This window comes from Bactrocera neohumeralis, chromosome 4 (assembly GCF_024586455.1).
Source record: "Bactrocera neohumeralis isolate Rockhampton chromosome 4, APGP_CSIRO_Bneo_wtdbg2-racon-allhic-juicebox.fasta_v2, whole genome shotgun sequence".
NCBI lineage: Eukaryota > Metazoa > Arthropoda > Insecta > Diptera > Tephritidae > Bactrocera > Bactrocera neohumeralis.
Window position 1 is genome coordinate 3,768,177 of NC_065921.1, and position 14,618 is coordinate 3,782,794.

A 14,618-nucleotide genomic window follows, 5' to 3' on the forward strand; every position below is an offset into this window, starting at 1 on the left:
CGATTCGCTCTCTTTGCAGCCTACATTTGCTCTTTATTACTTCGAAGGCTCTTCGCGGCTCTTCTGCAGCTTTTCCAACTGCGAATTATCGCTGCAAGGCCAGTGAAAACACCTAAACAGTTCGTTAAAGTGTTGCGTGCCAACGATTAGAGACGATGACAGCGACGGCGGTGTTGCGGCGCACAAGCGTGAAGGGTGACTGTTTGTAATGACTGTAATACCCTTGAAAAGGTGTAGTGCAACTAATCTTAATTACAATTAAAATGAAGTGTTGCAAAGTAATTTAAAATAGACATAAATTAGCCGCGCGCCACGGCAACTGCCAACCCGTGTTGAGTACAATCATTTTGCGGTTTTGGCGATTTGTAAGCGCCGCGGTCGGACCAACCACAAGCATATATACATATATATATTTTTTTTTTCTATTCTGTAAGGTGAGTTCAACAGCTTTCAAGTACATAGGCTCAGTAAGAGACAACTGAACTTACATTAGTTAATTGTGGTATCTACAGCAAAAGAAGGTTAACGGAGGCGACCATAGCAACCCTAGTGGACAGGAAATAATAAAAAAATATCCGACAAATGCGCTGAAAAGTATTTTTAACTAATACATACTCACTATTCGAAACAATTGCCTTAATACTCGCATAAGCAATGCTGTCCATATAATCTGAAGCTTTTGCTCATAATCTGTGCCTGAGAAAAGAAGGTTCATATGGCTCATAGTTCGAGGAATTCTTATAATGAATATGAAAACAAAACTTTTCTCTTTCATTAGTAACCAGAAAATTGTAATTCCTCCAGGCGAATGAATCACTTTCCTTCTTTTACATATGATATAAGCTTCCTCTCTCTTAGTCTGAGTTTTTTGCTAATGTCTTCATCTTTAAAGATTGGCTTATCATTTAACTGTAATATATATTATAATCTGTCTATGAGTCATAACAAAGCTTAAAACTTTTTTCAACTAGCTGCGGTTGACATCTGATCAAATTTACTCCATACTGACAACAAAACTACATTTTAGAGTAACACTAATATTTATCATCGCCTGCAAAGTGGCTTCTGAGCCAATAAAAGCATTCCAACGCTAAATCTAACTTATTCATTTCATTTTGCGGCGCCATTCGCCCGACTGTTTGACAATTTCGACGTCATATTCATAAACCTGCGTCTCTCATCACCAGTACTGCTGCGTTTGAAGAATGTAAGGTCTCAGGTACATTATCAAGCACATCTTTTATTACTTCTACTCGAAGTATTTTTGCAAGGGTTCAGATCTTAGGTGTGAGCTTAGCATTGACTCACTTCATTCCTAAAACATGAACCACAATGTGTTGAGTCGCTTCCTCATAGATGTTGAGGTCCTTTGCTATCTCGGCGGTAGAAGAACGACTCACATTAGGCAAGCTGAAATGGGCCAGTCCGGGTCAAATTTGATCAGATGTTATTTTTAGGAAATTTGGTCAAATCTGACTTGCTAGTGGAAATATAGCTTAATAAAAGACGTATCTGCCCTCGTTTTCGCGAGACTAATCTACAATATATGTAAGCTTTTAAATCAGATTTTTTTTTGGAAAAAACTGAAGAAAAGATAATTTTGTGGAAATTGATGTGAATTTCGAAAAGTAACTGCTATTCGTATAATGAGCTTTCCTCTCTCTCTCTCACTCCCTCTTTTATACTCACTACTACTAACTTGACAAAAGATTAAGCTTTATACGTCATGTATGTCATTTAATTACAGTTCTTTATAAAGCTTAGTACGCAGCTCCCAAGAAACGTAAAAACTTCATATAAAAAAATGCTTAGGAAACGGACAAGAAACTTTCCTGCGATAAATTTACTTGTGCTAGTACAGCTCTCAAGAAATCTAGTACTGGTTTTGGTTTTGCGAAGAAACATCAAATCAACAATTGTTTCTTGAAGGAAATTCGAAGTAATCGTCAAATTCATCCTAAATTAGTTGAAATCATTATTATGAAGTATATTCCATTTTGAAATGTTGTATAAAACCTACCAATCATCAACAACATTTCTTAAATCTCAATGAAAATATTTATGTTACCATACACATACACACATACATATTGCGCACAAAGTTTGTTTTCTTTGTTTATTCTCTCTTGCTCTGTTATTTTTTTTTCTTGAACAATTACTTGAGAACCAACCTTGAAGACAATTATTTTATCTATAATTCGAAATCGTTATTTAAAATATCCTTATAAAATTGGAATTTTATGTTCTACACGAGTGAAGCCTGTCAATGGTCAAATAAGTTCTACGAAGCCGTTCAAAGTAAGTATCACACAAGAACTATTCACTCAAAATTACAGCGAAAAGTTGTGGTAGTTCGAAAAGTTCGACACTTACAGCAGCCGACTTGCGAGGTCACCAAATGGCCACATGCGGTCGACTGAAGGTGTTGGCATTTAATTGCCGTTGGCTTCTTCCGTTGCGCGTAAATTTAAATTAACGGACCTGCGGCCATTTTGCGCTGTGTGTGAGCATGAATATACATGTATGCATACAGACACACACTCACATACAGCGACACATATGACACAGCTACTGCCGCTGCGCCTTTTGACCTTAAACGTTAATTCATTTTAGCAGTTTTTGTAATTCGTGCAGCGAACTTTTCCCGGCCGGGTCCCTCGCAGCTGCCGCGCCCACCCCGGTTCCAGCCAAACTTTATTAGCCATTCTCACTTTTTCACTCTTGTAAAATTGCAAAAACGTGCACCGCACACACTCACCCGCACACACCAGGCTGCCACCACAAAAATGCTGAAAACTATGCGAAAGCAAGGTAACAGAATTTTGAAAATAAATTAAAACAAAAATCGAAAAAATAAAAATCAAAAGAGAAATTATTAAAAAACACAGAAAAAATCGCACGAAACATTCGAAACGTGTCCTTTTAATGAGTTCCACACCAACCAACCAACACACACACACACCGACTTTTAGCTTTGAAATATATTAATTTCGGTTATGAGGCAAATATACATCGATTGGTTGTTTTTGCTTTTGCTTCGCTCCATAAGTCGGTCAGCGCCTCGACTTGTTGGTGTGTGTGTGTGTGTGTGCGCCCTGCATTTAGTTGCACGAGTGCTTTTAATACCTCGCATGATTTATGTAACGAATTTTTAATCAATGTACAATGTTCAGGTACATTTCTTGTTTCAAACTTATTTCTCATAATTTGTTTTATACTTTTTTCTATTTTCTTTTTACTTTTTAAAGTCTCACCAAACTGTTGGCCGGCTCAGTTCGAAGGATATTCATTGAACTGCTGTGGCAAACGGCAGTTATGTCAGTGTGGCCAAGTTGTGCAAATTGTGAAATATTGCGAAAGATTGTAACGGCTACGTGGTCGTCTTTCTGATGGCTGTTGAAAAGCGTAAATTTACTCTGAATTCATGACGGTGCAGCGACTGCTTAATTACAATCATTTATTGCTGCTATTTGAAAGAGAAAACGAAAGCAGAAGGGTTTGAAGGAATTAATGACTTTAAAACTATTTCTACATAACATATTTTAAATAACTAAACACAGCTGTTAACCAAAATCGTCAATTTTTTCGGTAATTTGAAAACTTTTCCTGCAAAAGGGTTCCAAAACGGACATTCAACAACCATCTCAAAGACCAAAAACATTCCCCAAACCCAATGAAGCGTACTCACTAGAGACCGAAATGGTTCCAAGAACCTTAAAAAATACCGAAATTATGTTGAATGACAATTTTCAGTTTATAGTTTTCACTACCCTGTTCGAAATTTTTTAAGCTGCGCCAACGTTCAAACCCTTAAAAGTTCATATGTTCATATGTCACATATCATGTATATACATAAGATCTATTTGCTTGTGCAAATTTGTAGTTTTTCTATCACAAATAATATTCTCGCCGACCACAAGTTACTCCGTGACCAAAACAAAAAGAAATAACTTCACCAATAATTACAGATTGATTTTCACTTAGAAACTAATCTCTTGAGGGTTGTCGTTCATAAAGATTTTTTTCTTTTATTGGAATTTCCAAGCCATTGTTAACTTTCCAAACTGCTTCTGCAATGTTTTCCAATAAAATTATATGATTTCTTAAAAAACGCACTAATTGTTAAGGAAATTCAAATGCCTTTTAGTTAATGTGAAGTACAATCAATACAATTCAGTCTTGAACATAACATCATCCACAATTTCTTTTTCAGAAACGAATTTGATGAACCCATTTCTCGAGTACCTTTTTCCCTTAATTAAGTCACATGTCAGGAATTGCAAGTTCAATATTTACTTCTAAGGCTTGAAGAGAGTCTGGTTTACTCCTAAAGGCCAATGACTTCAAATAGTTCTATAGGAAGTAGTCTAATGGTGTTAAATCATAACTTCTTGTAGGCCATTAAATGTCAAATAATCGAATCTCCAAACCTTTCCAGCAATAATTCGGTTGTTGTACGCGCTGTGTTGCAAGTAAACTCATTTAGTTGGAAACAGATGTTATCAAGATCAACTCCTTCCAATTGCAGCCATAAAAAGTTGGTTATTATCCATATGTACCGCTCTTTATTGACAGTAACGCTTTTATCAGCAATATTTAAGTAAGAAGTACGAGCCGATGATTCCACCAAGACCAAAAACTACACCAAATTGTCAATTTCGGTGAATGTAATAGTTGTTTTCTTCGCATTAGAATCGATCATTTTGCTTATTTATCGCAATACTTTGATAAAAGTGAGCTTCATAGGAGATAATTATTATTATTATTTAAATTTTTATCGTTTTCAAGTAGTTCTACGACAAAATAAACAAATTTACGACCTTTACAGCGGTTCAATGACTTCAGTTCTTGAGTGAGAAAATTGTATACGGATACAAGCCCAAATCATTTCTCAAAATCCGCCAGGTTGTGGTTTGAAGCAGCCTCAATTCTTGAGAACGTTTTGGAATCGATAAATTGAGAACTTCTGCAACACTTGCCTGAACGGCAGACATATTTTCATTGCTGCGAGCGGTTCTTTGTCATATTGGCGCTTGAACATTATGTATAGAAAATTTACGATCGAACTTTTCAACAACTTGACGAAAAGCGAGAACAGGCGGGCGGTTATTATGATTTTAAAGTGGCAAAATCACGCAAAAAATTGCAATTGGAGAGCGATTATTTGACAATAACATTTAACAATTTTTAAAAGTTGTAAAAGTTGTTCTTGCGTATATCTTCACATTTAAATTTTAAACATTACTGAATACAAAGAAACAAAATTACAGATCATGACATATTAAAAATGACCGAAACGACACTTAGAAATCATATCATTAACTATTAGAAATCCCGGTATAACAAATCTTTTTGACTTGATACAATTTCAATTAAAATTTATAAACCGGAGACAACTCTACGTAGGGTCAATCATATTCGAAATCAAAAGCAATAATAGAAGAATGAAACTCATTGGAACAGGAAGAGAATAAAACAGAAATGATATATAATATAAGAGCCATCTTAAGTCGGAAAGTGTAAGACAGGAGGGCGGTTGAGCTTTTAAAACTAAAAAAAAATTTATCTCGATTTTTGAACACTTAGGACTTATGGTTGGAAAAAGGTTGAATAGAAATGTTGTAGGTGTGAAGCATCTACAAATTTTGTGTTGATACTTTTTCACATAACCTCAAAATTGTTGGCTTATTATTTTCCTTGTATCAAGAAAGTATTTCCTAGCAGTTTCAGGTAACCCAAACTCATAGAATTTTTTATATTAATTCGACTTAATATCGAAAAAACATATTACTTTCAATAAAAAAAAAGCTGACGTTAAAATTTCAGTTTTTTAAAGGTCGATAGGCTCTTCTCCGTTGAAATCTCTACATTCTGGTGATATAAGGAAGGTAGGTAGGAGGCTGCCACCATGGGCCCAATTACTTTTAGATGCGCCATTTTGATGTGCTAGTATTTCAAAATATGCATTTTCACAAATACCAAACTAAGGGATTTAAAGCTACTTTTCCAAAGAGTTTTTTCTTCTTATAACTTTTTTACCATTTTAAAACGTTTCAATTTTGTTCAATAAATTGAAAATACTCAGAGTATTCTATGCACTCTGTATACGTTAGACAGTACGGACTAAGGTCGTGATGGAACCGGAACAGATAGCTTCTAAAGCATCCATGTTCATGTTGGGCTAGATGTTGTCTATTTATCTACGAATGGATGTTGAGATTAGATTGTGGGTCCACCGTCCTTTGGGTGAAATTTACTACCGTTGCTGCCACATTGTGATGCTTTTGGTTCTCTCCTGTTTTTTGTATACCTACAGACGGCTTTGACAGCTGGTCCAATCGCTTGTCTCCCTAGGTGTCAATGAGCGGCATACTAGCTAGAACTGTAAAATTAACCTTCTATGCCTAATTTTATTCTCGATAAGCCACTTCACCGAAGACTTTAAATTCCAAAACAGCATTCTCCTCCGGTATTCCTCCTGTTTTTTTGCCGTTAGTAACTTTGTACCTGTCAAATTTTGAGAAGTCAATGAGGTCAAGAAATTTAAAGTAACAAAGCCAGAGCAAAGAATTATTGTGGAATAAAAAATGTAAAACAATCATTTCCGACAAATTGGCACGCTTCATAATTCCGTGTCCTTGTTTTCAATGAAATTTTCCATTGCTTACAGAGCGTTCAACTTAAAACTTTCCACACGCACTATTTATATACCAGTTAGGCTTCACTACACTCACCAGCTGAAAATAACACTTCTCTCTTATGAGATTAGGATGCGTTATTTAGCCGAGCGGATTTTAACACCCAAATTAGGTATCATTGAAGGAAGGTCAAATGCACAATACAATCCAATTTACAATTGTCATTTTCCGTATGAAAGCCGACACTTCCTGCATACCTCCACACAAACAGATGGGCTCATAACAATATAGACAGCTGCTATTGCTTCATTTCCAAAATAAGGTACAAAAATAACATTATCATAAACGCATTACTATGCCCAAGGTACGGCCGAGTAGATAGTTGGCAGGACGACGACAGTGACAAAAGTCAACGATCAAAGAGGAAGAACAAAACACAGAATATCGAAAAGCCAGCAGCGGGCACAAAAATGCGGGCAGGTGGGCAAAATAGACGACAATCAGCGCCAAATCAAAATCGATAAAGCCAATCGTCAACGAATAATGTAGAGCAAACTCAAGAGGTCTAAGCAAAAAGTGGACACATTCATGCTTGTGCCGTTATGTGCAGTGCGCTTTGGGTAGAAACGGTGGAAGTCATTTGGATAGCAACAGCACTCAACCTTTATTAGTGTCAAACGAAAAAGGGCGCGCAACCTTCGACCCTCATCTTGAGAGTACACTTGTAGATTTGTGCATAATGTCTTAATATTGAAAAATAGATATGACATACAATTTTGGTAGGGATTGGGTACATTTGGTATATACTTCAGTTGTTGTGTGCAGAAGTTGAAGTGGTGTATAAAGTAGTGATCAGTGTCATATTAGCAAGTGATTTTACTTTTATGCCTTTTTTGTTTTTGGTCTTTTGTCTGCCCACTCACTTGGTTGACATGAAATATTAAGTGAAAATTAACAACATTTTTAACAGCAAATTTCTGAAAAGCTGGGAGGAAGTCCTTATGAAGTGTTCTCACTGTTCTTTAACTGAAGATCCCGTGCAACTATCGGAACGCATCAAAAACATTTGTGATTTGTACCAAGATTTCTTATGCTCAAGCTGAAACACTTACTTTCGTAGCCTTAAATCCAAATACTTGGAAAATCCGAAATATCTGACAAATGCTGGGTTATTGCAGTGCTTCCAAAGAAAGTTTCTGAAAAAAATTACGGGGTTATAAAGGAAAACTTTTCTACTCCTATGAAAGGTACTCCCTATTGATATCAAGCAAATCGGTGGAGAAGTTCTCGAGTTAGGTGAGGTAGGTTTTGAGAAGGACAAACGCGTATTTATTATTTAAAGTTCTACTGCCCTTGCCAAATTCAACATTATAATACCTTGAGTTTTATAAAATCACCTTAGAAGATGTAGCCGAGCCAAGCAACTAACGGACCATTACCCTCAGACAACTGTAAAGTCTTGAAACTTTTACATTTTGCAATTTACTCAAAGATTTTGGTCTAAGTTATGATTCCTGTGCAGTTGTATGCCTCGTTTCTTCGCCTATTTGCGCACATTCAAATTTATGCGCCAAATATTATGCAACAAATTTTTCCCACTTAACTCTATTTGAGCAACTGCCGCTGGAGCTCGTGAATTTTGCATTTCACTACGTTCATAACTGCGCTTAGGTACGTACATATGTACGTCCCGCTACATATTTATGTAATCGTCGTACGGCTAAGTAGGTATGCGAGAGTTTTTATTATGCAAATATCGTGATATCAAGTATTTCGCTCGTCGATTCGACAATAAAATGAGTAAAATGTACAAAGAAAAATTTTACCTCTGCTGCAGTGCCCACACGGCCCAAAAAAGCCTTGCGCCACACCTGATCGCCCCTTGCTTACCTAGCAGCGCCGCTAGATGACTCACTCGTGCCGCCAATGGCAGATTTAGCACAGCAACTCAGCTAGTGCTAGTACTTCTGCACGAACTATTCATAATGTGACTTACTTAGTTACCCACTAAGCTGCCACTTTCGGCCGCCTTTTGTGGCTCCAGCGTCGGCTGCTGCGCGCGCTTACCTTTTTCAGTCATTTTATTTACCCTGCGGAATTCACTAAGCAGCTGAGAAAGGGAAATATTTGCAATAGTCGAAAAAAATTCTAGAAAAATGGTGAAGCCAAGTTGTAGGTGCCAACACTTTGATATGAAATATGCATGTGTATTGGTAATAATGGTGCAGTTGTGCGTGTGCCGTGGCATTTTTCCACTTTTATGTACTTTTTCACTTACTCGCTCACGGTCGCTTTCGAAAATTTCTTGAATAACATAGATTTTCAAGTCAATGAAAGACACAGACGCACACACACACTAGTTGATATGCATATTTCTTCTTTAATATATGTGTGTGCATACATCTCGCTTAGGTATGATATAGATATAGGCGGATGCTTACCAGCCAGCCAACTTTACGACTATTTCATAGTGCTGACAAAAATGAGATTCTCTCGCTTTTTTATTTCTACCATTTCTTTACGAGTGTGCGTGCGTGTATGTGTGTGCCAGGTATAGCTGTAAGTCTTACTTTGCCAGGCGACGGAAGAAGTTGGAATTTGTGCTAGAAATTTGCATACGGCTTGCCTCAGCCGCTGCACGAGGCAGCCTTTGAGGCGCGCGCACTTGCTACGCCCACTGGCATCTTCGAGCGAGTATTGCCCGTATTATTGCGCAAGTATATATCCAATTTGGCTGTCGCCCCTTCCCTGCGCACGTATGTGTGTGCACTCACACATGCATGCACTCCCCATCAATTGTGTATATATTTACGAATTATTTGCATTTTATTTGTGCATAGTTTCTTTGCTTTGGCCTCGTGCAACATATTTGCATGCCTGCAACGCCTACATTTTCACACCGAGCATGGTGCCCAGTGAGCATGAAGTGTCTGTACTGCCTTAAGAGTGCAGTATGAGCCCTTATGCTTTCTTGTCTCACAATGTTGCCACAAATAACGGAGAGTAATGATTTTGGGCGCTTTTCATAAATTCCAAAACCTCAAAATCAATCAGATGCTTAACCAGAAACAAAACAAGAAAAACCGTTGACCTCGGCTGCACCGAAGCTTACCCTTCACGGGAGCGTTTGAGAGTATTGATTTTTATATTCCATTTTGATGGACAGTTTATATGATAATCGTAGTACATATGTATATGAACAATTATAACAAAAAAAACGTTTCCAAGAAGATCCGACGTTTTCAAAACCAAGTTTTGTTCTTCGCATTTAGACCCATTTCTGCTCAATGGATATGAAAACAAGCAAAATTTACACATTTGACAAAAAGCAACCTGAAAAGATCCAAGAGTCTGTCATTTCAAAAAACAAACATTTGGTTTTGTTTTTGAGCCGTCATAGTTCTTTAAAATATTTCTTCAAAATTGTGCCGGTCTGAGCGAAATGCATGGCGTTTTGTGGTGCAATTTCCAATCGGTTGCGATGTCTTGTCGGACCGGATTGACCCTTTTTTTTAGTCTCTTGAGTACTTCCACGTTGACGGTTTGTCCAGGAAGAACAAATCCGTGGTGAACGATGGCTTTGATATCAAAAAAGACAATGAACATCGTTTTCACTTTGGATTTGCTCATTCTTCCAGTAATCATCAGCAACCTCTTCCAGGCCTCCCAAAAAGGCCTGGTGCCACAGAAACACAACACTTCTTGCTAAAGCAACATCTGGGTAAACTGCTTGATCATATCAAAAGTCTCTGTGGCAGATTTACCGAGGTTCACACAGAAGAATCGCGTGAGCCTGGGCTTTGTCCTGCATTTCGGCTTGCGATGTCTCACAAAAACATGACGCGCGAAAATGTTTGAATCTCTGACTTCAACGTTAAACTTGCTGCTCGTTGACGGAACGCTCTCTACCGAATCCAGTCGGTGCGTGCATCCTCCGAAGTACAGTAGTGGCTGAAGAAAATCAGTCCTATTACTTTTCGGACAAACCTTGTATACTATATGTTACAAGCTTCGTGACAAAGAGAAAAGCTGAACATTTCGGTTTGCTGGGTGATCCGCACTGCACCGCCCTACTAGTCTAATGCAAAATTTATGCACATCCGAAACTTTCGACATGAAATTCGATATATTTTTCTTTGCTGAGATATATGCGATATTCAACTTCCACTTCAAGCTACAACAACAACAAAAACAGCAATGACAAGCATATAACTCAACGGTCCTGCCAATACTTGCCAGAAGTCGTACTCGCAACTTTGCCCTTCCCCACTACTTTAATCGACTTTTCGTTTTATGAGTTGGCGCTGGCGCTTGCTTCGGCTGCACAGCATCAATACTCAGTTTTATTTCATTAAATTCACTGGCTCGTGTTGTCGTTGTTAGTTTGTCGCAACTAATTTGCATTTCTTCGTTTGCGCCGTGCAACAATTAGAACGGCGCTGCAACAACTGAAGTCAGCAACTACTCGGCGTGGCACGGCAACCAATTACACACGCATTACCCAGTACTTGCTTGCAGTTGGTGATGAATGCTGCAAGTTCGCCTGCAGTTGGTGGCCGGACGGCAGCAGAATAAGCTGCGTTCGGGAAGTGTAGCGCGCCGCGACAGTTGACTGTATTGAAAAGTAACAGTTAATTTCATGGGAAAATTTCTGCTGCAACTTTTCGCTGGCATCAAATAATTACAATTAAAATAAATGCTATTCCAGAACTTTGACTGGGTTTGCGCACATTTCAGATATTCGCGGGCGTCTCGAGAGTCCAGAGGTAGGTGAAAATACGGCTGTGCAAGATGTTGCAAGTTTTATAACTAATTTATTGCTGTGAATTTATTTACTTGCAGCAATAAAATACATGTAATTGGCTAAATATTTGTTGGTAAGTACTCGAACTAATAAAACAAAACTAAAGGGGGAGACGTGGACACCTGCTAGAGTGAAGGAGCAAGGATAAGTGTGGACCACGTACAAGCAGATATAAGCCTTAAATTTCTAAAGTTCTGTGGTTAAGCAAAATAATAACAAGATGGCAATGTGTCTGGAAATGGTTGTTCAGTGTAAACTAAACTTCCCACCACCAAAGTCAGCCAATTTTTTCTAAACAGTTTGAAAGCACTTTGAGAATTATAGAGAAAGCAAGATGTTTTCAAATAGCCAGGCATGCAAGTAATATTGCTTCACAAGCAGCAAAGGGATGGAAAATGCTGTTTGTTTTAATAAATGGCTCCAGCAGTTAGTGGTGACCGATTTTGATACATCCAAAACGTGAAAAACTTAATCTATTATTTTTCTTTACTGGTGTAGACACCGCTTACGCGGTTATAGGCGAGTTAACAATAGCACGCCAGTCGTTTCTTCTTTTCATAAGGTGGCGCCAATTGGAATTGGAAATTTACTCAAATTCGGAATTTTTATTTTCTATAACTCGATTTTCGGATTTTCAAGCCAATTTTCGAATAAAATATTCGTTAGCTTTTGAGTTGTAGAAAGCAAAAACGAAAATTGTACGTATTTATTCTGGCACAGGGTGGTACAACTTTCGCGTAATGATAAAATAGACCCGAATTTCGAATAGAATACATTCACGAATTGAGATACAGAATAGGGCCCCAGGTCCTGCTTCACCGGACCTTTCCAACGGAATGAAAGTCTTCCTCTTTCTCCGCTCCTTCTGGCGGATATTGCGTCGAATACTTTCAGAGCTGGTTGTGCCAAAGATATCTTCCATGCCCATCCCATCCATCGCCAAGCACGATTTTGATATCGCGGCGGGGGAACTCTCATTAGTGCACTCCAAGCGCTCATAGAAAGCATCTTTGGTCATATCGTACTTCTCTTCGTCGGGGAGTGGGCAATATCAGTCAGAAATCAAATCAGTGATATGTTGAAGAACTTCGCTTTGATGTAGACGTTCATCCATCGGGGTGAATCACAGTACTTGGCGGCGGAGTCTATCTCCCACCACAAATCCCACACCGAAGTAGCGCTCCTTTATATGGTCACTGCAATAAATGCCACAAGGACCTATTCGCCTCAGTCCTTGTCCCATCCATTGCATTTCTTGGACGGCGGTGATGACAGCCTTTATTCTCACGGGTACATCAACCAGCTGGGCAGCGGCACCTGCCCAATCAAGGGACCGGGTCGTCTTCAAAAAGGGGTCTCTCATCCGAGGCTGTTTATGCTTTTTAATTGGTATTGTTTTTTACGTGGCGGGTCCAAACCCAGCGCACAACCCTGTGGAGTGGATGTTTCGCCTTCCAACTTTAGCTCGCCTTCAAACGGATTTTAAAGGCTACAAAGAATACTTGGTCAAAGACCGGAAGTTGTGAGCTGCTTGAGTCATATGTAATCATAAAACATGACTCCATCCTCCATAAACTTAACCTAACCATATGAAAAAGAAACTGCATTTCCGCATAAGAGACTTTGTTTATGTGTCATATACTATTGGTTGTGCGAATATACACAAGACGACCTGGCTTTAACTTTGGGAGTCACCCGCCAAGCCATTTCAAAGCGACTACCCACACTGGAAATGTTTTAGAAACTAGGAATTTCGCATTATATTTAGGACATTCATATTAGGAAAGGCAAGAAAAAGTGAGTCTGCTGTATGACAACACTCGGCCTCACGTTGCCGAACCCGTTAAAACATACCTGGAAAAGTTTAAATGGGAAGTTCTACTACACCCCGATATCGATCGATATATTACAATTTTTATGTGTTCCGTTCGATGCAGTTGGTCTGGCTCCTAAGTAGCTCTACTCACAAGACGACATTGAAAAATGGCTTGGTTCTTTAATAGCATCACAAGATGAGTAGTTTCACCGTAATGACATCAGAGCTCTGCCAGACATATGTTAAAAAGTTGTGACTGATGATGGACAATATTCTGAATAACTCACTTGTAACCATTTCAGTCATCCATGCAGCCATCTTTACGCGGTAAGAGCAACTTACGTTATATTCAATACTTTCTCTTTTGAAAAATACTTCATGAAAAGACCTATACTTTCAAAATCCCAGCCCACCGTTATATCTCTGAGACATCTTTGTTAACAACTCTCCTTATAACCGACATTTCTAAACAAATTCTTCCTTTCAAACTCCACTGCTAGTCCCACACAGCTCTACTAGCAAACCAAACAAAGTCAACTGTAATTGTAATTTCAATTACTCTACTAGAGCACTCAACTCGACTCCACCGTCGCGCACTTCATTACAAATCCGATAATATCAGTGACGGCGCTAAGCAGTGAACGAGCTTTAGCCGAGCTGAGCAAACAGCGCCGGTGAGCCTCAATACTCCAGCCAGTCGCCTACAAAGCTGGATTATTAGACGATGCAGCACCCGCTTACCTTCGGCTCACCCCGAGGCATGGGGGCATTGTCGCTGTCTGTCATTAATTTCAATTCAATTTATCTTCGTCGGTGTGCCGTTTATACTCCAGATGCTGCAAATGTTGTTGCTACCCAAAAAAACACAAGCAACGGCAGTGGTAACGGCAATTGTTGCTTTGCATTTGCTGTTGCTCGCTCGCTTCCTTGCCTTTTGCAAACCGAATGAGCAATCGTCTGTTCCGGGTGCCGTTATATGCGAACGCAGACGCGTGCAATCGCCGGCATTGATTCGCTTCGGACGCCAAAGGTGACTGTGTTCGATGCAGTTTGGCGAGGTGGATGGGCAGCTGCAGCCAAGTGGAAATCGCATTGTGTGTGCGGCTGAGATTTTCGACGTGACTAAGCAGCAGGTGGCGGCAACTCTAGTTTTGGCAAACTTGGCCGCTGCGCACTTCGCTTCACGCTGCTCACTACAGCTGACTGCTCATTGTCCATTGCTCATTGCTGTCTGCTCAAAACCAAAGTCAATTGTGTACAGCGCAAACATGCGAACAATTAATCAAGTCAACCTTTGCCCCAAACACTTCAACATTTCCACTGCCAATTTCGAAGCGACCAACCAGCATTCCGACCCGGC

The 14,618-nt window shown here is 39.1% G+C and overlaps 1 protein-coding gene across 4 annotated transcripts in view; it reads left to right on the top strand.

The window, feature by feature from the left end:
• Positions 1-14,618, top strand: part of LOC126756393 (inositol-pentakisphosphate 2-kinase) — a 214,613-nt gene that overhangs the window by 23,549 nt on the left and 176,446 nt on the right. Inside the window, exon 1 of one of the 4 annotated variants that reach the window (XM_050469439.1) lies at positions 11,481-11,515. The exons of the other annotated variants lie outside the window; for them this stretch is intronic. The gene's annotated coding sequence lies outside the window, so the exon portion shown is untranslated. Of the gene's footprint in view, positions 1-11,480; positions 11,516-14,618 lie in introns of those variants that run through there. 4 annotated transcript variants of the gene reach the window in all.